Source organism: Astatotilapia calliptera, chromosome 10 (assembly GCF_900246225.1).
Source record: "Astatotilapia calliptera chromosome 10, fAstCal1.2, whole genome shotgun sequence".
Lineage (NCBI taxonomy): Eukaryota > Metazoa > Chordata > Actinopteri > Cichliformes > Cichlidae > Astatotilapia > Astatotilapia calliptera.
This window is the reverse complement of record NC_039311.1, coordinates 29,836,468-29,849,270: the sequence shown is the minus strand read 5'-3', so window position 1 is coordinate 29,849,270 and position 12,803 is coordinate 29,836,468. Positions and strand designations below refer to the sequence as shown.

General features: G+C 39.1%; 1 protein-coding gene and 1 long non-coding RNA gene across 2 annotated transcripts in view; one reads left to right on the top strand and one right to left on the bottom strand.

The window, feature by feature from the left end:
• LOC113030056 (polypeptide N-acetylgalactosaminyltransferase 10-like) overlaps positions 1-12,803 on the top strand; it is a 512,613-nt gene that overhangs the window by 257,112 nt on the left and 242,698 nt on the right. The gene's annotated exons all lie outside the window — the stretch shown is intronic.
• Positions 7,238-9,752, bottom strand: LOC113030063 (uncharacterized). Its single transcript, XR_003273544.1, has 3 exons — positions 9,711-9,752; positions 7,709-8,096; positions 7,238-7,462 (listed from the first exon to the last, which is right to left on the bottom strand). It is a non-coding gene; the product is annotated as an uncharacterized LOC113030063 (long non-coding RNA).

Here is a 12,803-nt window from a genome sequence, read left to right as displayed (position 1 = left end):
TGGACATTAGTTCCTTTTACACTCATTTTCAGTCTAGTCATTGTTCTTGATCATTTTCAGAGGAATGTGGGTTTTGTTAACTTGGACGTATTAATTAGTCCATCTTCTCCCATCTTATCCTGGGCCAGGTCATGGGGGCAGAAGCCTAAGCAGAGAATCCCACACCTCCCATGTTCCCAAGCAAGCCGAGAAATATAATCTCTGAATTTTTGAATAATTCAAGCATAAAAAAGACACCTTATTTAAGAGAAGTGTCATTGCTAGCAACCTGTCAGAAACCCCCAGGTTGGACTGAAAATCAGTGGCAACAGGTTATATGGAGTGATACATCCAATTTTGACATTTTTTCTTAGAACCTTTGTGAACATGTATGGAGTAATAAGAGTAGTACAACAGCAAGTAGCTATCTCTAAAACATTATGGCTACTCTGCCATGATTTGGCACTACATTTCAGCCAGTGGTGTCAGGGATCTTGATTATCAATATCACTTATTGATTCTAATTGGCTCCATTTTGAGAGTCACCACCATCTCTAAGAAATAGAGAGAAAATAAAGGAGGAGAAACAGAAAACAGCAGGTGGACAAAGGACAGTCAGGGGACACTGACAGTAAAGACGTGAGTGGCTCACAGTTAGCCTAAAAAGTAGCTAGCTAGCCAGCTAATATCAATTTTATCCATTCAGTGTCAGATGGATAAACATCAGTGTGGGACAAGATGAAGGGACTGAAAGAGAAAGCAAATGAATGTGGAGGTGAAAGAGGAAGAGCCATTACTGCCCAGTGTCTGCAGGACAGGAGGACCATTATATTCTGGTATAACAGCTGGCCTGATTACATTCAGTCTGAGATAGTTACCGCAAAGATAATGCACGTGTGTTTCAGTAATTAAAGCGTAAACCACAGGCTCCATAAACACCTAACCTGCTTAGAATTTAAATGTGGTATCAGTGGGATAGCACATTTAATTTTTATCTAACTGAATTCAAATCCATTCAAACTCAAACACAAAGTCTAAATAGAAGTGGATTTCACAATTCTTTTTGTATGCTTTGGCAGAAAAGTCAAGTGAGAAGTCATCGAGAACTAATACAAATGGATGGAAAGGACAACGAGGACACCGAGTACGAGAACACTGAGACCGAAATGCATGAAACAATGTAAAGTTGAAGGCAGAGAGATAAAAGGAGAACAGAGAGAGGGAGTAGAGAGACACAGTAAAGGAGCTCAGGAGACAGAAAAAGAATCAAAAAGAGTCAGAGACCACAGAAGTCATTTTTACTCTCCAAACATCTTAAAATGCACATATAGATCAAGGAAATCCATTTTTCCTTCTGTACACACTAGTGCACCTCTGCTAATTTCAGATGCACCCCAAGTCATTTTTTTTCCAGAAAAAGGGTTGATGGTCCCTCTGCTGTCCTCAGGTTGTGCAGAACCATGCTAAAAAAACAAAAAAAACAACAACAACAACCCATAAATAAAATCTTAGAATGTGAGGTTCATTTACACTCAAGGTCAGGATCTGTCAGCCTTTTTTATCCTTGGGGAGAGGGACTAAAGGACTACAAGGACTAATCCTTTTAAATAACAATAAATCTGGTATGGAGGAATGTAATCACCTCAATATTAACAATATTATCCACTCTTATATGACATCTACAGTGTCTGAGGGCTACATAGAAGAATCAAAGTTTGAGAATTTCTGGAAATTTTGAGAAGTCCTCTGTAAAACCGTATATAAGACTTATAAGATGTTTTTATTTCACTGACTTGCTGTGGAACGAGGACAATTGTACATTTAATGATGCTTTTCTTTTCCCTGTGCTGTTTATTCTACCAAAAAAGAAAATCAATAATGTGTGGTTTGGACTGTTTCATTTGAAACAGTTGTTGGCTGTTTGCTTTTAGCCTGTGATTGACAATAGCTTATGTGATTAGATTTGTTTCTTAGCAACAATAAAAGGACACTGCTGGTGCTTTTGCCTGTGCGAGGTTGTGAGAATACTGTGAGAGTCGTGCTCATCCGTACGTCTTTCCTCTTGGCTTCCATCACGTTCTTCTCGCACCGCGAACACCTTGTACGAAGTAACTAATTCCCTTCAGATTGGAAATTCCATTAGCACTCTTTACTCCTTCTCCCTCTCCTTATCTGTCAGTGTTCCTCTCTCTGTCTCCCAGCGTTCATTCTGCTCCTCTAAATAAACCTCATCAATCCACTGCAACAACAAAGTCGCTACAGTCTTCAGAGGCGGTGAACATCATGCTCTGCTGCACCTCAGACACCCCTCCGATCGAGCCTGGAGGTGAGAATTCACATTTCGGCCGAGAAACTGCAATTCAAGGCTGTTCGTTGGACAGTGGGAAAACAAATTTTGTACCACCAGCTCTTTTAGAGGGTAACATTATCATTTTGTATTGGAATTTGTAAAAAAAAAAAAAGAACATCTGGAAACCAGAGTTGGTCGTCTACACGACTGCTAAAATTAAACTGTTATTCTAACATGTGGCCTTTCACTGATGTCTCTCTAACCTCGACATATGAGACAGAAAATCAAAGAGGAAACTCGGTGTGATTCCATAGAAATCAACCCAGCAGTTGCTTTATATACTTTTGCGAAATTGAGAAGAGTTTGTTAAATTTCAGCCTTCACTGGCTTTGCGGTTGTTTTTCTTGGCTTCTCTTCATCAGCTCCCTGTTTAATCCAGAATCGAATTTAAAATCCTTCCCCTCGCATACAAGGTTTCAAATAATGTTATTGTTGCAAAACCGTGCAAAGAGAAGCACAGTAGTAGTAAAAACATGACAGGCTATAATTTTATAAATTCAATCCTGTCTCAAAGATGCTCATAGGCTAACTTTGTTTATATCAATACACTAAAGCAGCACAGTGCATGCCCCAAATCCTCACATTAATTCTTTTTGCAGATACAATGCTAACAATTAGCAAATCAGACATGAGGCTTCCATCTAATATGATCACTATTTTGATGATAATGGAGTTGTTAGCAGCCATGCATGAGAAGCACTATATTGTGAATTTATTACTGAACCCTCTGTTTCTTTGGTTTTATAAATATTAGATACTTTTGTATCCCCAAGCCTGATAAATGTTTGTCTAACTGGACCAGAAAAGGATCCAGCTCAAAATAATAAGAGCTAGAATATCAACAAGGGCACCTTGGGACCAAGAACCATGCACTCCTATTAGTTCAGCCTCAGTGTTTGCTTAGGGCTCCCACTGACCTAGTGGTCAGGAAAAGCCAACAATAAAATCAGAGCCGCTGGTTTACAGTCACGTAAAACATGATTTAGGTAAAATCAATAGAAGTCGTTTAAAGAAAACCAAGAACTAGCATGATAAAAAAAACAACTACACAAATAAATACAAACAATAAAAATGTAACTATGATTAAAACTAGGCAAAACAGTCTGTGGCAATCTTTGTTCTGCCGTTACATGAAGACTTACATGAATTTTGGACACGTTTAATCGCATATATAATAAACCAACCTGACCAACCATACACAGACAGCACTGAACCACTGGATGAGGTTTTTTTCTCTTGAGCTCATTTCGGGGGTTGGAATAGTGGCGGGAGGGGAAAGAACCAACTTTGTCATACTGCGGTTAGTGTCTCATTTTATTTTGTTTTGTTTTTATTCATATTTTTTCTCCTGCTTTCACTTCTTAGTTCAGTTTAGATACAAAAAAATGGATAGTTTGCCATATCACAGTAAAATACGGCATAACTGTCGCATTTAAATATGACTCATGTGGGTCATTTGTGACTGTTCTTATGGGAAGATTTGGGAGTGGCACCCCTCTAGAGATTTTAATGACAGCTAAATTGTTATGCTTAGCATGAGCAGGGACACCAGGGAGCAGTAAACAAAAAACAGCCTTTTTTCCAGCAGTCAAAGAGGAAGTTCAGCTCTTCTATTACTACGGGGTGTTTATTTCCAGGGGAGTGATGGAAATTGTGTTAATTTGCAGGTGTGCTTGACAGTGACTGAACCTGGCAGTTATAGCTGTAAAATGTCAAAAAAAAATAGAAGAAAGAAAACAAAACATACCACATATATATTTTGTGGATGATGAAATACATTTTAAAGATACATACAATTATTTAGCGAAACAAAAAGAACTCATTGTTGTGGTAGTAATGCCACTAATGGAAGCAACACTCCCCACTCATGGAGCTGCAATATTTGAAAATGTCTTTTGTAATACTCATTAGCATTCACTTCATGCAGCAAGGAAATAGAGATAAAGGGAGAAAGGGAGAGGCAGAGAGCATAAACAAAGACTGAATAGGCAAATTGGAAGCAGAATAGTTTAGCAAATTAGGTGACAATGAGTGCTTCACCCATCACCGGGCCTCAAGGCTCCCCTGCTGTTTGCTTGAAGTCGTTTAAAAGAAAAGAAAAACATGTCATAATGATAATAAGCTGCTTTGAAATGAAGGAAAAGCATTTAAGGTCCTGCGTTGTTGTCTCTCAAAACTCAAAACAACTTGTAGCCAGTTGCACCTCAAGTGATTTATATAATCTTAGGTGAAGAGGTTATAGGTATAAAATAGCCAGGTGATTATTTAAATCAATTGTTGTTGTTATTGTTTTATTAAGGGGGCGGGGATTATTTATCTGTATGCGAAATAATCACATTAGCATTACTAAGCAGTTATTACATTACATGCATTACATAATTTCTTTAATTATGCTGTGCATTCACTCTTTTAGTCCAAAGAATGATTTTAATAGATTCGATCCACCCCACATAAGGGTGGATCTTTCCACTGTGTCCTTAACCAAACAAAGCTAAGAGCTTTATGTGCAAAGTGATGTTAAACCTGAGTTATCCAAGCTTCATCTTCAGGTAACGAAAACAGTGATGAGCTGCTCGGCTTGTAGCATTAAAGCCTCGATTCCTACACATTTTCGTTTTCAGCTTTTCACAGTTCCTGTGTGTTTCCCTATGAGGAATTGTGTCCATGTGTTGGATTGTTTGTTGTTAAATGATAATTATGTGACTGTATCTGAGGCCATGTCAGCAGGTACTAAATATTTTTTCAAAAGTATTAAATACTGGGTGATGTAATTTTTAAATGTACTTTTCTTTATATGTAATCCTCTAAAGTTACTTTTTATGAAAACAATCATTTTTATGCATTAACCAAGTTTGAATGCTCTGTGCTGTTATGTAACTGACAAAGTTCCAGTACAAGTATACACAGCCAGACGTGGCCAACATAAATAGCCCACACAGTCACATTTGTATTAGATAAGGCTCTGTGGGTGGGAGGGGCTGCCATAATGTCACTGCAGCTGGTGGATCATCTTCTAAGGTTAAAATGTCCACTGCTCTGGGTGACTTTAATCTGCCCTGGTGCTGCTGGAATGCAGCAAGCCTCATCTCTGCCCGACCTAATCTTCAGTGTAATCCACAGACCGACTGCTTTCCCAGCACTATCCTCTGCACCCACCACATGAGCTATTTGGAGGCATTAGAAAAAGCAGAGAAACTGTCAAAGGCGCTGGCTTTGTCTTTTACTGCAGAGTAGACCAGTGCTTTTTAGATTTAGCTGGCCTGAAAATTCATTGGATTTTTCTGTCTTAAAATCAGATGCCACTGAGGACACGCATAAAGCCATCGTCTGAGACACCCATATGGCTTAGGAGGCAAACGCCTTATCTTTTAGGCCACTGGGGCTAATAATACATATATAGCAGACTTTCGTTTATTATGCCATTACAGATGCCGTTTCTTAAACTTAACCAAGACTATAAGACTTGACACATGTTTATGCTAGAGCGAGTTTTAATGTCAACTGGAAGGGAGGAGGGCAAGTTTGGGTTTGACTGTGAACTGAAATCAGCTGAAAGAAGCTAAAAGTAAAATGGAAGTAAATGAAGTAAAATGGTGAAAAATGATCAAGACTAATAGATGGCCTCTTTTTAAAAATTTCAGAGTTCAGTCTGCGCTGAATTTATTTTATTATTTGTAAAATAGTTAGTACAGCCCTTGACCTCAAAATTCTGCTGGACTCTCAGATGGCTCCGCCTCTATAAACTCTCAGTCTGACACAGACTGCACTGTATTTTATTTTATGTTATTGCTTATCCAAAGCCATGACTGTGAGGTGTGGCTCATAAATGAAAAATGTGGATGCTGAAACAAATCAAACAGACAAGGCCAACTATTATCAGCAATTTGAATCAAATGTGAAACCCTCCACCAAAGTGAGGACAGGCAAGGAATTATATATTTAGGAGAGCCACGGCAACTCTTGAGCCGCAGAGGTGCTCGCGTGGCTTCACGAGAGCGATATTTTTATTTGGAAAAGCAGCTCACGGTTTATCAGTGTGTACAGTGGTTTTAAACTGATACACGCTCAAACTTTAATGGATTAGTCTCACTCATTACACTGTCTGTCCGCTCTACTTACCAAAATACACGTTTATCTTCGGAACAGGAGAGAAGGTTATCAAGCTCGGTGTAAATAATTTTACCTGTGGCACTGCTGCTTTATGGTGACGTTCAAGGTGAGAGCAAATTGAAATTTTAATGAATTAGTTCCACTTGTTTCATTGTGGTGCTTTATGGATGTGGGTCAAATGGGGGTTATCGGGATGATAGTCTCATGGCGTGAAGACAAAAAGGTGAGGGAGAGCTGAGAAGTAACAAACTGAAACTTTGCTTTTATAACCTCACAACATCTGATAAGATGAAACGATTCGAAGCTGCGATCGCACACCCAATGAAACTCCCAGTACCTGCTTTCCAGATGGACAAAGGGCAGAACAATGAAAGGAAAGTGTCTCCTGCTATGTCTCTACAGTTCTTCTCCTCTAAGCAGAAAGCTCCACAAAGAGAGGGAATTGCGACAAATGTAATCTGGGAGAAGATTGAGCTGCTTTTTAAAGTCAGCACCGTCTCACAATGAAATGCAGCACGCCGCGGCGAGGTGTCTGCAGCTCCCAGGGGAGTTATGGACATCAAGTAAACAGCAGTTGAGTTGTAGCTGTCAGGGATTTGAAGGTCAGCTACGCTTTCCTTTTTATGCGTCCATCACCTAAATGCACATTTTCACACACCAGTTAACGTCACTCAGAAAATAGTGCACTGTCAGTTCTGCGATCTGGTGACTTAAAGGTTCGTTTTATTTTAGCTGGGAGGGGAACTGATCCATACATCGTTAAATGAGGGAAACCTTTAAAACAAAGCCTTAGTGCTGTTAACAGTTTTTACAGACTCGATCAGCTAAAAGTTGAATCTTTTTATGCATCTTTATTCAGATAAAAATAAAACTGAGACATGCTATCAAGTTTCGATCTGAAGTCTCCAAACCTCATGGAAATACATGTTTCATAACGTGCCTTCTTCTGTTCCCTTGTTGGAATCTGAAATTCCCGATCCATCCAATATCTTGAACATCACAAGAAAGAGGTCAAGAAGTCACCTGAAAAAAAATCTAGATCGATCATATGGCTGTGGCCAGTGTGCTTCATCACTCTAAAGCTTTTGTTTTTATTAAGTCTCAGAAAGTATGAGATTAAATGAGAGGGAGCAGAGTTTATTTCTCTTAAATTGTCTTGCTATTGATTTTTGAAGTTCCTGTTTCTCTTTTTTTTTTTCCCCCTCTGGGTTTCTATAAGAAATTAGGCACAACAGTACAATCACCTGCACAACAACATAATCAACTTACAGGGGAAAGAGAGCCGTTCGATGAAGCCCATATTTCCAAAGAGTTGATTTTACAAGGTTTATGATTAGTTCAGTAATGGAGTGCATTTTCACTACGGACCAAAAGCAACAAAAACAAAGCCTACTCTACGAATCCCTGGAGATCTGTGTTGAGTCTGACTTCTAAATGTACTCTTCCCATCTCCTTCCCGACTTTTCATCCTTTCTCTCCGTCTATCTCTGCAGTTTTGGAGGTTTGTGATGCAGATCTCGGCTCCTGCGCCCCTCTGCCCCCGAGTTATCAGTCATTTGTGTTCTAATCGCTGTGTCCAGGAGCAGCCCTGGTCTGGCTCCAAATGGTGGCAGCTCGCCCTTTATCACAGCACAGAACCCAGCCAGGTTACACACCGCTGAAAAATCAACATGACGGTGAACAAACAGCGAGACATGTTAATATCTGTTTACACAAAACTGTTCGAGTTTTTGATGTAACAAAAGAGAAAAAACATCCTCTTCATTCACCTAACTCGTCTATTTTTACATAGGTAATGAATATAAACATATATCAGATCCACTTTGAGGGTTTTTTGGAGGTTTAGTTCCTGTTGGGGTTTTTTACCTTTAATTAAATTAACAGCATTGATTGCTATAAAAAAAATCATGTACTTTTAAATAATGTGTTATTTGGACTGCTGCTATTAGAAAATATCATTTTAATTTGATTTTTGTTGAACATTTAGAGCAAGTTGACATTTTGTAAAAATCTGTGAAAGGACAAAAACTATATAAACAAAGAGCCTGATAGAATTGGATGTTTCCAGTCTTACTGGCTATTCAAAGCACTTTGAACTGCAGTCTACATTAAACATGTTTTTATCTACCTCACACGGTTATACGTGGCTCATTCAGGACATAACCGGTGTTGGGCAGGTTACTTTGAAGAAGTAATTAGTTATAGTTACTAGTTACTTCTTCAACAAAGTAACTGAGTTAGTAACTGAGTTACAATGTTACTAAAGTAACTAATTACCAGGAAAACAAACTATTGTGTTACTTTAAAATGTGTTTAAATATGTAACTTAGATCCCCTCTTAATGGAATTTACTAAAATATCAATTACTAAAGAAAGGAGAATAGCAAAAATAATAATAATTATGTGCTAACATGCAACTAAAATTAGAAATAACTACAACACAGGTTGTCTTTCTGCTTTGGTTCTTCACTGGGTGCCAGCCTTCTGTGAGGAAGGATGGGAGGAGCTGTTTATGAAGACCTGGACAACAGGAAACAAAAACAGGCCCACAAACAATAACAAGGCCGGAGCCATCACAACACAAGTGCCCTATTTTTGTAGCCTTACATGTCCTACCCTGCACGTCCTGGGCTGGGAGAAGACCCAAACAGCTACAGGGCAAACGTGCAAACTCCACAAAGAAAGGCATCGGCAAACCAGGAACCGTCTTGCTGTGAGGCGAGAGCCCTAACCTACAAGTACAGTGTCACAGCTTAAATAAGCTTCCTGGCTGACAGCAGTCATATTTGACTATAAAGAAATAAGGACAGTTTCATTTTGTGTTATTCAGAGTTGCAAAACTGCCAAAAAAGGCACAAGCGAGTACTGGAGATGATGTGGCTGACAAGCCAGAAAATGACTCATTCTAATTACATTTTCTACAGCTCGAATAAACTCAACAACCTGTAGGTGAGTGATTGATACACTGCTTGGCCTGAATATACACATTACTCCACTAATGCATTCTGAAAATTTTACAACAGTCTTTAGACTATATGAAAACAGACAGGGAAACACCTACAGAAGCACATTAATCCCATTTAATCACAGGAATAATATTCTTTTACGAAGCTCACAGAGAATACAGAGTGTTGTTGATGGAAATGATTGAACTAATTTCACGGGGAAAATTGCAGGTTTGACACAGATAGCACTTTGAGGCATTTAATTTGGTTATTAGAATTTCTAATAGCTCTCGCTCATACACACATTTTCACTGTGAACTACTCACCACGCACAATTGTGTAGATGCGTCCTTTCTAGTCGAGCATCAGCACCCATTGTGTTCAAGTCCCATTGTCAGATTTGACACATGATGAAATGAGTATTACAGCACTGAAAGGGAGAGGACCCCTCTGACAATAGCCACTGCTGTGGTATGACAATAATGAGGGATAATGGAGAATTGAGCTCACCATCCTGCTGTGTTCTGACCTGACAAGTGACTGTGGAACCATGGTGGAAAAACACAGAACGGTTAACATTTCACCTGATTCTCCAAGAAGGCTGACAGACTGACCTGAGCCAAGTCCAGTGATAAAAAACAGAGAGGAACACAATGACAGTATCAGTGTGCACATATCACAGAGTCACAGGTGAATTGGTCACACTGAGTGATTTTTCTTTCTGTGCCTTCTGAGAGCTTTTCAGAGTCCACTCCAAATGTGTGTTCATCAACAATAGGTGTAACCATTTAATGAAACTCTGAATCAGTGGCGCATGATACAAACACAGTCAGCTTCATGCACTATTGTTTCCATACCTTCTGCATTTACTCATCCTGAACCGGTGATGCTATCTTGAGCTTCACCACTATTGGTGAGTCAGACCTTTGCAGGTGAATGCACTTGTCATGAAGTGCTTGTTTACACTTAATTAGTGTCACTTGTGTGTAAGTAAATGTGCATTAAGTTGCATTAGTAAGTGCGAGGCTTTATCATTAGCATAAGAAACACTCCTGTCTTGACTGCATTAATGAAACATTACCCCCTTTTCTTCATAAGAAGCTGTTGTATGGAATTATATTTGTGTTATGAATAGCGTGCAAGCTAAAACATAATCACAAGCAAACAATTTCCCTTCACAGGTGCAGGTATTCATTCCCATTCGTGCAATTAAAATCCTTGTGCGTGAATTCAACAACCCGCACGTGTAGAACTCATCAGCCAAAGAAGCAGAAAGTACAAAGAAGCCATCGCTAAGACAAGAGCCTCCACTTGATGAAGGCTGCAGCAGATTCAAGCAGCTCTCACATGCAGGTCTGCTCTCAAAGCTGATTTCTGTTCGCTCAGATTAATCAGACTTTTGATATTATGAAAGCAGAAGCCGACGGGAGGAAGACCCCTAATGTGACTGGTCACTGTCAATGCAGTCACGCTACAACATCTGTGATTGATGCGTTCAGGCTACATCAGCAACATGTTTTATACCATATTTATTTACAATTTAAAGGCAGAAATTTCAGAATTTGCTTTTGAATCCTCTGGTTTTTAAGATTTCTCCAGCATTAAAATATTCCACAGATTGTTGCCACAGCAACAAAGAACTGTTATTAATTCATCAAACTTCCTATTCCAAGTTGTAATCACAGTAAAATGAACTCAGTGACAGTTTGTTTAGCATCACCACTTTGAAAATGATCGGTCACATTAGAACTCTGGCCTCCTTCAGTGTGACTGTTGTGGATTCACTGCAGATCTCCACATGCAGACTCTCTTTTACACACCTGGTTTGTTTACACAGGAGCACTGTTATTGCAGTGTGCACCTGTGCCTGTGAAATAACATTTTTTGCTCATGATTACGTTTCATCTCACATGAAACTTTTGACACAAATATAGTTCCCTCGGGGTAACAACTACTGGCTAACAGTTCATCGTTTCACTTTTAAACATGAACACAGTTCAGAATCTGACTGAATGTAAACCTGGGGCATTTGTACTGAACTATTTCGCTACTTTCTGCTCCACTTCCCTGTCTTGTTTTCCTTCACTCTCCAACCAGTAGCAGCAGATGCCCCAAGAGCTGAGTTGTTTTAGAGGTTGTGCTCATTCACACAGAATTGTTTGTTGGAGTTTTCTCTATAATATTGTAGATTCTCTAAATTAAAATACCTTAAAGTAACTAGCAGCTATTTAAGTTGTACTGAATTGACATGTTTAGGTGATATGTGGAAGGTTTTTCCATACATTTACATTTGGAAGAGAGGCTGTCAGGTTAGTACCCAAATGCATGGCACTGAGGCATGAGACTCGGTAGATCAAGGATCAAGCCTATATTCTGGCTACAAAATACTAATCTAACTCAAACCTAAAATGCAGAGTAACAAAGGAAGCTAAAAATCAAACTGAATACTTGAATAATCATTTAATCGTCCAAAAATATAAAAATCCTCGGTGCAAGAGTCAGGTATATCTGTGACGACCCACTCCACTCTGCCCTTCAGCCTGTTGTGTGGCAGGTCTCATCTGCAGGCATGGACAGGTGGTGTGGCTTGTTTCCAGTCAGTGAGACTGGCAACACCTGGGCCCAGTGTGCCAGTGCTCAGCTGCTGTGTGACTCTCCTGCCTGGGACACCTTTTTGGAGTTTGGGGCTGTTTTGGTTTAGTTTTCTGCACTAAACAACGTTACATACACCATTTCTGTCCCTGATTGTACTGATTACATACAGAATGGTTACTTTAAGTTCTGACCTTGTTTCTTTCATTTAAAGTAATGTTTATTTCTTCTAATTGGCACTCGTGTGCATTTCCCTCGTTGTCGTGGCTGTGCGGCACGGTTGGTGACACTATGAAAGAGGCAAAAAGAAAATAACCAAAGAGGAAAAAACAAAGAAGGGAAGAAAAAAAGGATAATATGCTCAAAATCATGACGAAAACCCCTGCCTGCTATCATAAAATGGCCTATAAATAAAACTCCAGTATTCCTCTTTTAAGCATCAGCTGCTCTCTGCATGTTATTTCACACCATGTTGTGTGACTGCACTCAAACACAATCCTGTACTCAAAGCAGTTTGCACTAAAATTGCATGTTATACATACATAAACCCATGAAAATCAAAGCATTACATCCAATAGCATCAATAATTGGAAATCAGCTGCTTTTCACATTTGGAATACTGAAAACTCCCTAAAGTTCATGCATGGGTTCGTTTTTCTAAAAAAAAAAAAAAGAAATTATATCAAATAAATGAAAATCGTGTTTTCTGTCATGTTAAAAAGATGTCAAATATGTGTTTCTCAAATATACATCACATCAAAAAGAGGGTTTCATCAACATACTTCTCCTTATCATGCAGAGACAGAGAGGTTTCTTATGAAGAGAAA